The following is a 13,699-nucleotide window of genomic DNA, read 5'->3' on the forward strand; positions in this document are numbered from 1 at the left end:
GGACTTGTTTTTCTTTCTCTGTTTGGTGTTCTAAGTGCATATAAAGCCACACTTCTACTACTTTAAGATTCTCATCTTAATAGAAATTGCTGATAAAAGTTGTTTCATTTTTCCTGTTAAGGTTTATAACTTTTTAAAAACATGTATTGACTTGGGTTAGATTAGAATTTCATTATGCATTTTAGCTGAGGCACTTCAAAGTGTTTTTAAATGGTCAGTTTTGTTTTTTACAATACACTTGAATGCCGTTTGCCCACTTGTTCTGCCTGCATATTGCATATTTGTTTAAAAATACTCTCTACTTTCAGTCCATGTAAGTTTCATTTAGAAAGAGGCACATTTACACTTTGTTTCTAAAATATTTTACTGTGGTGAAATCTTTTCAGAAATGAAGAGACCGAGTAGGTAAGAATATATTAATGGCTAATACTCAAAAGATTTAAACCATTGTGATGGCATATATTCCAAATGGTAATATCTTGCAACAGCACACAGAGTTAACGGATAAAGATATGCCTCAGATATCTCTGTGCTCAGGAATCTTTAAGGAAAGTGAGTTTGGCCACCTTTTGGGCTTAGTTTGGTTACTGCTCCCTTTAGTTTTCTCCACGAATGAAGCATTCAGCACAGTGACTCAATATTTTCACTTAATCTGCATGGACTGAGATTACCTCTGGTATGCTCTTGGTGTTAATCAAGGTAAAAATCTGTGTAATTGTTTACTAATATATTCTTCATAATCTTGTGGCATAGCACACATTCAAGCCACAAATGTAGTTAATATGTCTTCACAGTGGTTTTCTCTGCTATAAGTGGTATTTAAGACTTGATTCTCCAATACAGCTACCATAAGAGGTTTATACTTTTATAGTATTGTTTGGTCTCCTTTTAGGGAAGCTTTTTTTAATGGAAGGTGTAATATGGGATGGAATGCTTTTCCTCTCAACTATAGAAACTTGCAAGAGGCCCAGACTGCTTTTCTGTAAGGGATTACCAAAGAACAGAATGTTTTTCTAGAGTGGTTTGATATTTTTGTTAAGAAAGTATAGTATGAGAAAGTAAGAAATGGACAAATGGAAATTGAGGAGTATTTCAACTAGTTATTATGTACATTACTGGCTTACTAGCAAAACTTGTATATTTTACATATTAGATGCAGCATCATTTTCGTTTTTTAACCTTAAATTTATTTATTTTTTTAACATTTATTTATTTATTTATTTATTTATTTTAATATGAAAATTATTGTCAAATTGGTTTCCATACAACACCCAGTGCTCATCCCAACAGGTGCCCTCCTCAATACCCGTCACCCACCCTCCCCTCCCTCCCACTCCCCATCAACCCTTCAGTTTATTCTCAGTTTTTAGGAGTCTCTTATGTTTTGGCTCCCTCCTTCTCTAACCATTTTTTTTCCTTCCCCTCCCCCATGGTCTTCTGTTAAGTTTCTCAGGATCCACATAGCAGTGAAAACATATGGAATCTGTCCTTCTCTGTATGACTTATTTCACTTAGCATAACACTCTCCAGTTCCATTCACATTGCTACAAAAGGCCATATTTCATTCTTTCTCATTGCCACGTAGTATTCCATTGTGTATATAAACCACAATTTCTTTATCCATTCGTCAGTTGATGGACATTTAGGCTCTTTCCATAATTTTTCTATTGTTGAGAGTGCTGCTATAAACATTGGGGTACAAGTGCCCCTATGCATCAGTATCTCCTGTATCCCTTGGGTAAATTCCTAGCATTGCTACTGCTGGGTCATAGGGTAGGTCTATTTTTAATTTTTTGAGGAACCTCCACACTGTTTTCCAGAGCAGCTGCACCAGTTTGCATTCCCACCAACAGTGCAAGAGGGTTCACAATTGCACCAAGAAGCATAAAATACCCAGGAATAAACTTAACCAAAGGTGTAAAAGATGTGTATGCTGAAAACTATAGAAAGCTTATGAAGGAAATTGAAGAAGATACAAAGAAATGGAAAAACATTCCGTGCTCATGGATTGGAAGAATAAATATTGTTAAAATGTCAATACTACCCAAAGCTATCTACACATTCAATGCAATCCCAGTCAGAATTGCACCAGCATTCTTCTCCAAGCTAGAACAAGCAATCCTAAAATTTGTATGGAACCACAAAAGGCCCCGAATAGCCAAAGTCATTTTGAAGAAGAAGACCAAAGCAGGAGGCATCACAATCCCAGACTTTAGCCTCTACTACAAAGCTGTCATCATCAAGACAGCATGGGATTGGCACAAAAACAGACACAGAGACCAATGGAATAGAATAGAAACCCCAGAACTAGACCCACAAAAGTATGACCAACTAATCTTTGACAAAGCAGGAAAGAATATCCAATGGAAAAAAGACCGTCTCTTTAACAAATGGTGCTGGGAGGACTGGACAGCAATATGCAGAAAGGATGAAACTAGACCACTTTCTTACACCATTCACAAAAGCTTCATTTTCAAACGTGTCCTAGAAACAAGAATATTTAGCTTTGTTTATTTTTTAACCCAATTTTTGTTATATTAACAAAGATTTTAACATTTCATCAGTTTGGGCAATTTCTTATTATATTTTCTGTTGTGTATGTAGTTAGCATGTGTACTGAACTGTTCAAACATTAGCATGCTCAACAAGCTTATTTTGTGAAAATTTTTTATTTATTAAGAAATAATTATGGCAAACTTTCTTCAAAAATAATGAAATCATTTGCAACTCAGAAAGCCTTTTTTAAATCTTTCAAGGTATTTTGCTTGCAGGAAATATTACCACAGATTTATTTTTACAAGAATCATTGAAATGAGTTTTTGTTAGGATATCTAGTCATCTTTATGCATTTTGTCTCTATCTTAATTGAAATAAAATATTTACAGCTTTAATTAAAAAAAGGAACTGCCTGTGAGAGTGGCTTCATGTCAGATACAACAGCCAGTAATTACAAATTAACTACTGTATGTTCAAAGTACTAAAGGAACCATCATTGAAGAAAATACAAAAGTATAGTGGCAATGCCTGCCCCCGCCAAAGGAAAAAAAAAAAAGATTATTAATGAAGATTTAGAAGTTACTTAACAGATAATCAAATGGAAATTTTGGAGTGAAAACTACAATTACTGAAATGAAAAATTCATTGGAGGGGTTCAACAGTAGATTGGAAAAATTCAGAATAAAAAATTAGCAAAGTTAAAAATAGGTTGAGCAAATAGTAGAGAAAAATAGAATAAATACAAGTGAACAGAATCTCAGAGAAATTTGGGATTTTATTAATTATACCAAGATGACAAAGAGATAGATACCAAACAGACACATCACAGTAAAAATGTTGAAATCCAAACTGCAAAAGAAAATCTTGAAATCACCAAGAAGACAACAACCTGTCACTTGCAAGGAGAATCCCAATAAGATTATGAAATGATTGCCCATCAGAAACAATGGAGGTCAGAAGGCAGAGAAATAAAGTGCTTAAAGAAGAAAACTGTCAATCGAGAATCCTGTGTCAAGTGATGTGATCTCTCAAAAATGAAAGTGAAATAAACACATTCCAGAAAAACAAAGTCTTAAAGAATTTCTTGTGAGTACACCTGCTGAAGGAACTTCTTTAGGCTCACAGTGGGAGACCCCAGGGGATAATTTTATTCTATTTTTTAAAGCTCATACCAATTTATTCTGTTTCCAGCAATGTGGCAAGTTTGCTTTTGCTTCCAACAAACAGTAGATATTGTAATTATTTTAGAGATGGTTAATTTCATAAGTGTAAAATGGGAACTCAGGGTATGTTTTTTAAAATATTTCTTTAATTGTGAGATTGTGTGTTTTTCCGTGTTAGGTTACCAGTTCTATTTATTATGGTGTCAATAGTCAATTAGTATCATGTACCATTTTATCTGCTGAATTTTAAATATTTTTAATATAATTTATTGTCAAATTGGCTAACATACAGTGTGTAAATGTGCTCTTGGTTTTTGGGGTAGATTCCCATGGTTCATAGCTTACATACAAAAACCAGTGCTCATCCCAACAAGGGCCCTCCTCAATGCCCATCACCCATTTTCCCCTCTCCCCCACCCTCCACCCACCCTCAGTTTGTTCTCTGTATTTAAGAGTCTCTTATGGTTTGCCTCCCTCCCTCTCTGTAACTAATTTTCCCCCATCCTTCCCCCATGGTCTTCTGTTAAGTTTCTCAAGATGCACATATGAGTGAAGACATACGATATCTGTCTTTCTCTGACTGACTTATTTCACTCAGCATAATACCTTCCAGTTCCATCCATGTTGCTGCAAATGGCATGATTTCATTCTTTCTCATTGTCAAGTAGTATTACATTGTATATGTAAACCACATCTTCTTTACCCATTCATCAGTTGATGGACATTTAGGCTCTTTCCATAATTTGGCTATTGTTGAAAGCACGGCTATAAACATTGGGGTACGTGTGCCCCTATGAATGAGCCCTCCTGTATCCTTTGGGTAAATTCCTAGTAGTGCTATTGCTGGGACGTAGGGTAGTTCTACTTTTAATTTTTTGAGGAACTTCCACACTGTTTTCCAGAGCGGCTGCACCAGTTTGCATTCCCACCAGCAGTGCAAGAGGGTTCCCGTTTCTCCACATACTCACCAGCATCTGTAGTTTCCTGAGTTGTTGATTTTAGCCACTCTGACCGGTGTGAGGTGGTATTTCAGTGTGCTTTTGATTTGTATATCCCTGATGATGAGTGATGTTGAGCATCTTCTCATGTGTCTGTTGGCCATCTGGATGTCTTCTTTGGAGAAGTGTCTATTCATGTCTTTTGCCCATTTCTTCACTGGATTATTTCTTTTTTGGGTGTTGAGTTTGGTAAGTTCTTTATAGATTTTGGATACTAACCATTTATCCAATATATCATTTGCAAATATCTTTTCCCATTCTGTTGGTTGCCTTTTAGTTTTGTTGATTGCTTCCTTTGCAGTGCTGGACCTTTTTATGTTGATGAGGTCCCAGTAGTTCATTTTTGCTTTTTAATTCCCTTGCCTTTGGAGATGTGTCAAGCAAGAAATTGCTGTGGCTGAGGTCAAAGTGGTTGTTGCCTGCTTTCTTCTCTAGGGTGTTGATGGTTTCCTGTCTCACATTCAGGTCCTTCATCCACTTTGAGTTTATTTTTGTGGATGGTGTAAGAAGGTGGTCTAGTTTCATTCTTCTGCATGTTGCTGTCCAGCTCTCCCAGCACCATTTGCTGAAGACACTGTCTTTTTTCCATTGGCTATTCTTTCCTGCTTTGTCAAAGATTAGTTGGCCATACATTTGTGGGTCCAATTCTGGGTTCTCTATTCCATTGGTCTATGTGCCTTTTTGTGCCAATACCATACTGTCTTGATGTTTACAGTTTTGTAGTCTGGGATTGTGATGCCTCCCGCTTTGGCTTTCTTCTTCAATACTACTTTGGCTATTCAGGGTCATTTGTGTTTCCATACGAATTTTAGGATTGTTTGTTCTTGTTTTGGGAGGAGTGCTGGTGCAATTTTTATTGGGACTGTATTGAATGTGCAGATTGCTTTGGGTAGTATTGACATTTTAACAATATTTATTCTTCCAATCCATGAGCATGGAATGTTTTTCTATTTCTGTGTGTCTTCTTCACTTTCCTTCATAAGTTTTCTATAGTTTTCAGCATACAGATCTTTTACATCTTTGGTTAGGTTTGTTCCTTGGTATTTTATGATTCATGGTGCAATTGTAAATGGGATCAATTTCTAGATTTCTCTTTCTGGTGCTTCATTATTGGTGTATAGAAATTCAACCGATTTCTGTACATTGATTTTGTACCCTGTACATTGAGTTTGCTGAATTCATGTATCACTTCTACCAGTCTTTTGGTGGAGTCTTTTGGGTTTTCCATGTAGAGTATCATGTTGTCTGTGAAAAGTGAAAGTTTGATTTCTTCTTTGCCAGTTTTGATGCCTGTTATTTCATTTTGTTATGTGATTGCTGATGCTAAGACTTCCAACACTATGTTACACAACAGTGGTGAGAGTGGATATCCTTGTCTTGTTCCTGATCTCAGGGGGAAAGCTCTCAGTTTTTCCCTGTTGAGGATGGATATTAGCTGTGGACTCTTCATATATGGCTTTTATGATGTATAAGTATGTTCCTTCTATCCCAACTTTCTTGAGGGTTTTTAATAAGAAAGGATGCTGTATTTTGTCAAATGTGTTTTCTGCATCTATTGACAGGACCATATGGTTCCTATCTTTTCTTTTATTAATGTGACGTATCACATTGATTTGCAAATATTGAAGCAGCCCTGCAGCCCAGGAATGAATCCCGCTTGATTATGGTGAATAATTCTTTGTATATGCTGTTGAATTTGATTTGCTAGAATCTTGTTGAGAATTCTTGCATCCATGTTCATCAAGGATATTAGCTTGTAATACTCCTTTTTTGTGGGGTCTGTCTGGTTTGGGAATCAAGGTAATGCTGGCTTCACAGAATGAATCTGGAAGTTTTCCTTCCCTTTCTATTTGTTGGAACACCTTGAGAAGGATAGATATTAACTCTGCTTTAAATGTCTGGTAGAATTCCTCTGGGAAGCCATCTGCCCCAGATCTCTTATTTGTTGGGAGATTTTTAATCACTACTTCAATTTCATCACTGTTCAAAATTTCTATTTCTTAAAAAAAAATCTATTTCTCCCAGTTTGAGTTTTGGTAGTGTGTGGTGTCTAGGAATTTGTCCATTTCTTCCAGGTTGTCCAGTTTGTTGGCATATAATTTTTCATAGCATTCTCTGATAATTGCTTATATTTCTGAAGGGTTGGTTGTGATAAATACATTTTCATTCACAATTTTATCTATTTGGGTTCTCTCTCTTTTCTTTTGGAGAAGTCTGGCTAGGAGTTTATCAATTTTGTTTATTTTTTAAAAACTAACTCTTGGTTTCATTGATCTGTTCTACTGTTGTTTTTTTTTTTTTTCTATATGTTCATTTCTGCTTGGATCTTCATTATTTCTCTTCTTCTGCTGGCCTTGGGCTTTCTTTGTTGTTCTGCTTCCAGTTCCTATGAGTGTGTGCTAGATTTTGCACTTGAGATTTTTCTTGTTTCTTGAGATAGGCCTGGATTGCAATGTATTTTCTTCTTAGGACTTCCTTTGCTGCATCCCAAAGGGTTTGGACTGTTCTGTTTTCCTTTCCATTTATTTCCATATATTTTTAAATTTCTTCTTTAATTGCCTGGTTGACCCATTCATTCCTTAGTAGGATGTTCTTTAACCTCCATGCATTTTGGAGGTTTTCCAAACCTTTTCCTGTGGTTGATTTCACGTTTCATTGCATTGTAATCTAAAAGTATGCATGGTAAGATCTCAATTCTTTTATATTTATTGAGGGTTGTTTTGTGACCCAGTATGTGATCTATCTTGGAGAATGTTCCATGTGCACTCGAGAAGAATGTGTATTCTGCTGCTTTAGGATGAAAGTTATGAATATATCTGTCAAGTCCATCTGGTCCAGTGTATCATTCAGGGCCATTGCTTCTGTATTGATTTTCTGTCTAGATGATATGTCCATTGTTGTAAGTGGAGTATTAAAGTTCCCTTCAATTACCACATTCTTACCAATAAGATTGCTTATGTTTGTGATTGTTTTATATATTTGGGTATCTCTGAATTCAGTGCATAAACATTTATAGTTGTTAGTTCTTCTTGATGGATAGACTCCATGATTGTGATATAATGTCCTTCTTCATCTCTTGTTACAGCCTTTAGTTTAAAATCTAGTTTGTCTGATACAAGTATGGCTACTCCACCTTTCTTTTGACTTCCAGTAGCATGATAGATGGTTCTCCATCCCCTCACGTTCAATCTAAAGTTGTCCTCAGGTCTAAAATGAGTCTCTTGTAGACAGCAAATCGATGTAGTTTTTTTTTTTTTTTTAAATCCATTCTGATACCCTATGTCTTTTGGTTGGAGCATTTAGTAAATTTACACTCAGTGTTATTATTGAAAAATATAGAGTTAGAGTCATCGTGTTATCTGTCGATTTCATGCTTGTAGGATGTCTCTAGTCCTTTGTAGTCTTTGCAACATTCCACTCACAGAGTCTCCCTTAGGATCTCTTGTAGGGCTGGTTTAGTGGTGATGAATTCTCTCAGTTTTTCTTTGTCTAGGAAAACCTTTATCTCTCTTATTCTGAATGACAGGCTTGCTGGATAAGGATTCTTGGCTGCATATTTTTACGATTCAGCTCTTTGAAAATTTCTTGCCACTCTTTTCTGGCTTGCCAAGTTTCAGTGGATATGTCTGCTAGTACTGTGTCTACCCTTGTAGATTAAGGCCCGTTTATCCCTAGCTGCTTTCAGAATTCTCTCTTTATCTTTGTATTTTGCCAGTTTCACTATGATATGTCATGCAGATCGATTCAAGTTACGTCTGAAGGGAGTTCTCTGTGCCTACTGGATTTCAATGTCTGTTTCCTTCCCCAGATTGAGGAAGGTCTCAGCTATGATTTGTTCAGGTTCACCATCCGCCCCTTTCTCTCTCTGTTCTTCTTCTGGAACTCCTATGATACGGACATTATTCCATTTCATAGAATCACGTAGTTCTCTAATTCCCCCCTCATGATCCAGAATTTTTTAAATCTTTTTCTCAGCTTCATCTTTTTCCATAATTTTATATTACATTTCACCTATTCTCCCCTCTGCCTCTTCAATCCTCACTGTCACCACCTCTGGTTTATTTTGCACTTCATTTAGAGCATTTTTGATTTCATCATGACTATTTTTTTTAGTTCCTTGATCTCTGTAGCAATAGGTTCTCTGCTGTCTTCTATGCTTTTTTCAAGCCCAGCATTTAATCTTATGACTATTATTCTAAATTCTTGTTCAGTTATACTGTTTATATCTGTTTTGATCAATTTTTTGACAGTCATTTCTTCCTGGAATTTCTTTTTGAGCAGAATTCTTCCATTTCATCATTTTGGCTAGTTTTCTGTCTCTTATGTGTTTTAAAAGTTTATTATGTGCCCTGCCCCTGCGAGCACTACTATATTAAAGAGGGGTCATACACTGTCCAGGCCTGGCCCTTCAGGAGGTGTTTTTTGGAGTGTGTCACTTGCGCTCTGTTGTTGTGACTTTGGTTACTTTATCTCCCTACTCTTAGTGATGTTTTGGAGGCTCCACCAGGTGTGCTTTGATTTGTTTGTTGAACAGCCCTGGAAAGAAGAACAAACAAACAAACAAAAACAAAAAACAAACACACAAAAAAAACAAAAAACAAAAAACCAGAAACACCAGCTACAAGTCAACCACAGGGTGGAGGCAGTGCTGATGAAAGAGGCCTTACCGCATACAAAGAGAGAAATGACATGGGTGGGGGAAAAGAAAAGAAAATTGACCATACAGAGAAACTAAAGGCTTAATCCAGAGAGAAAAAAAGGAACATAAAGAAGGAAGCTTAGAACATGTATAAAGAGAATAGATTAAATATGTCTGATTAAACAAAACAACCAGAGTAACCAGATTAGAGGAGGGAAGAGATAAGAAGGTGAAAACGAAAGAAGAATACATATGTGCAAGAATTGTCTCAGAATTAAATCAGGCAATGCAATGGCTGTGGTCTGGAGGAGGGGCAGCCTGGTTTCTCAGTGTCAATCCTGCCCCTGTAGATACACAGTTACCAAGTGTGAATGGGCGTTGTTTAGTGTAGTTGGATCCCGCCTCCACTGTGGGCCCATTGTCCATTCCCTGAAGCCCCACATTGTTGGTGATGGGGACAAAAATGGTGACATCCCAGTCTCTCCTCTACAGACTGGGTGTCCCAAACTACTCTGTTCAAGCCATCTTCATCGTGCGGTGGGAGCGAACGAGGTGGTTTGTCCCGCTCTGCCAACTCCCACTCCTCTCTGGTGCTTGACTGGGATTTAAACCCCGGTGTCTTAAAGAGTGCCACTCCATGCGCCCCAGTTCCAGGGAAGAGCCACCCCATGCCTCCTCACAGTGCCACGTGTGTGGTTTGCCCTGCTCTGCTGACTCCCTCGCCTCCCTGGCATTCGGCTGGGACTTAAATCCTAATGTCTTTAAGGTTCCCCCTCCGTATGCTGCAGTTCGCCCCAGTTCGGGGAAATGCCCCTCCGTGCCACCCAATATATAGTCTCTGGCTGGTGGACGCAGGTGGTCTTTGTCCTTTGAATGGTTATATACCTTCTTCCCAGAGCACTCCAGGGAGGGGATTGCTTTCTGCCACTGCACACTGTGCCTCTGAACTAGTTACCCTTCCCGGGACTGGCTCCCCTCCTCCCCAGGTGTGTGAACAGGTCAGTTGGCCCCAGTCCAGAGAAAGCCCCAAAGTTAGAGATTGGATCTTTCTCTGTCCCAATCAGTGGTTTTTCTCTTGTCCAGATACACTCCTACATTTCCCCAGCCTCTCTTTCTCTTCCCTTTGTCTCTCGGCAGAAAGGGATCCCTCCCCTCTGTTCCTCTGCTGCCCATTTTATCTCTCCCTGTTCACAATCATGCACCTATGGCCCATCAGGTTGTCCCCGTGGGTCCCTGGAGGCATCTCTGTCACTTTGCCGCCCGGACTCTTGGAGATCAAAGTACTTTGGCCTCAACACTGCTGTGTTTGAGAGACGAGGGAACTTCAGATCCCCATACTTCTCCCCCATGTTGGCCTCTCTTCTCCCAGAGGACAATTTTAATACACACGCACACAACACAGAGCAACAGTAAGTTTGTATTTATAAAAGACTATATAGATGCATACTTCTTCTCCAATCTTTCCTTAAGTGATTTAAATAGCAACTGTATGAAATAATTTTGGGCCTATAATATACAGAAATTTAATATATTTGGTAATAATAGTGCAAAAGAAATGGGTTGGAGCAAAGTACTGGGCTTTATTCCATATGCTGACTTGAATTCTCAGGAACAAATGAAAGGAACCGCCTATGATAAAAAAGAAGGTAAAATGACAAAAGCTATGAATATATCCTTGTTTTCCTTTCTTCCCTCAGATTCTTTAAGAGACATAGAAATATATGTAGCAATAATTATAACAATATATTCTTGGAGTTGCAATGTTTATTATTTAATTAATTTATTTTTTAAAATGTGAAATTTATTGTCAAATTGGTTTCCATACAACACCCAGTGCTCATCCCAACAGGTGCCCTCCTCAATACCCATCACCCACCCCCCCATCAACCCTCAGTTTGTTCTCAGTTTTTAAGAGTCTCTTATGTTTTGGCTCCCTCCCTCTCCAACCACTTTTTTTTCCCCACCCCCCATGGTCTTCTGTTAAGTTTCTCAGGATCCACATGAGAGTAAAAACATGGTATCTGTCTTTCTCTGTATGACTTATTTCACTTATCATAACACTCTCCAGTTCCATCCACGTTGCTACAAAAGGCCATATTTCATTCTTTCTCATTGCCACATAGTATTCCATTGTGTATATAAACCACAATTTCTTTATCCATTCATCAGTTTATTATTTAGTATGTATAGCAAGAATATGAGAAAATAAGGTAAGGGGATACAGCTATCTAGAAGTAACATTTCTACATCTAACTGGAATTAGGTTAGTATAAACATGAAACTGATGCTGAAAAGTTAAGATGTATATGTTAAACCCTAGAACAACCACTAAAAATAACTAAAAATATATAATTAAAATGAAAAGTCTGGCTTCTGATAAAAACTTCTGTGTGAGGCTTGGAAGCTGGCAGAGTATCAGAACCCTAAGCTCATCTCATCTCATGGATATAACTCTATAATACTCACATCACTGCAAATAACCCAGACAAAGACCAAACACTGGTAGAACAACTCCACAACCACAGGTAGAGAAGAGGCCACATCAAAGAGGAAAGGAAGGGCAAAGACATGGTGGGGAGCTAAATGGTCCCACAGGACTATCCTTTGGAGGGAAGGATGCTGCAGGCATGGAAGGGGAGAGAAACAGACTATCACACTGGGTAGCATGCACAGAAAAGACGAATCCCCATAACATTTGGAATTCAAAACCAGAGGGGCCTAATTTCATGAGTTCTTACAACCAGTGGGACTTAAAACCTGGGATTTTAAAACCAGGGGCTTGGCTCTGTGAGAGCCAGGATGGTGAGAAGAAATTGAGTCACTGTCCTTAGACACCACAATAAGCAGTCCATGGAGATACAGCATAGAAGCAGCAGTTTGAAAAATCCCTGGGGCATATGGGAGGGAGAGTTTTTTACTCATCTCAGAGCAGGTCCTGGAGGGACAGAGATCCTTGGGAGGCTCTCCAGGAACAAAGTAGCTGGCAGGAAGCATTTTGCTCCCCCGAGCATAAACAGACAGCCTAGGAGAAACAGTATGGTGCCAACACCCACTACCTGTCTTGCTTACAGCACTGCCCTGTCCCCCAATTTGTGCTTAGGCAGATCTGCCCCTTCCAACCAGGCCTGCCTCAGGCCAACCACTGCAGTTCCTCTCCTGTAGAAGACTAGCACACAAAACTTGCAAACACTGTATGTTCTACCCCTGTGCACGTTATGGATCCGCCCCTCTTCAATAAGTTCTTGGCTGAAGCCCATGCAAAGTGGTACCACAATCCAAGAATTGTGCAAGTAGCCCTGATAGGGTCCAGCATCACTCCAAAGTGACTCCTGCCCCAGGGAGAGAGGAAGATAACCACACACACCAGTCAGACTGTGGCCCCAAAAGTGGGCTTGGGGCAGACAACTGGTCTAACTGCAGGCCCCATCCACCAATGAAATATTCTCAGACAACAATACAGGGAATATGCCCTGAAGTTTGGTGCTACTGAATCTTGTAAATGCCTCCTCTGACTCAACTCAAGCCCAAGGTGTCTCCAGACTGGCCCACTACCACCACAAGGACCAAAAACTGCTGACAACAGGCAAAGAGATCCACTATAGATTACTGGCCTGAAGGAAAAAGTGGCTTAGCCACAAGAGCAAGGCACATGCAATACACATAGGACAACCTCTGAAGTGTCAGGTTCCAGTGACCAATGGACACTGCACAGCAGGCCACTATAAGACCTCTTCTTCGTAAGGCCACTACTTTCAAAAACAGGAGGCATAACTGAATTTCCTGCCACACAGAAACAAACACAGAGAGGTAGACAAAATGAGACAGAGGAACATGCTCCAATTGAAAAAAAAAAAAAAAAAAAAAAAAAAAAAAAAAAAAGACTAAATCACAGCAAAAGACCTAAGTGAAATGGAGATAACTGATATGTCTGATGGAGAATTTAAAGTAATGATCATAAAGATACTCACTGGACTTGAGAAAAGGGTGCTGGACACAGGTAAGTTGCTTAACAAAAAACAAAAATAAAAAAGAGGCAATCAGAGATGAAGCACACAATAAATGAAACTAAAAATACATTAGATGGCATAATGGAAGACAGAGTAATGGAAAGTAATCAAGTCAAGTAGGTGAAAGAAAAAAAAAATGTGCACAATGAGAATAGACATGGAACTCAGCAACACCATCAAGCATAATAACATTGGCATTACATGGATCCCAGAAGAAGAATATAGAAAAGGGGGACAAAATTTATGTGAAGAAATAATAGTTGAAAACTTCAAAAATCTGGGGAAGGAAACAGAAATCCAGATCTACGAGGCACAAGACCCCCAACAAAACCAGCCAAAAATAATCACCCCAAGGCACATGGTAATTAAAATGGCAAAAAGTAGAGATAAAGAGAT

Source organism: Panthera onca, chromosome X (assembly GCF_046562875.1).
Source record: "Panthera onca isolate mPanOnc1 chromosome X, mPanOnc1 haplotype 2, whole genome shotgun sequence".
NCBI classification, from domain to species: domain Eukaryota; kingdom Metazoa; phylum Chordata; class Mammalia; order Carnivora; family Felidae; genus Panthera; species Panthera onca.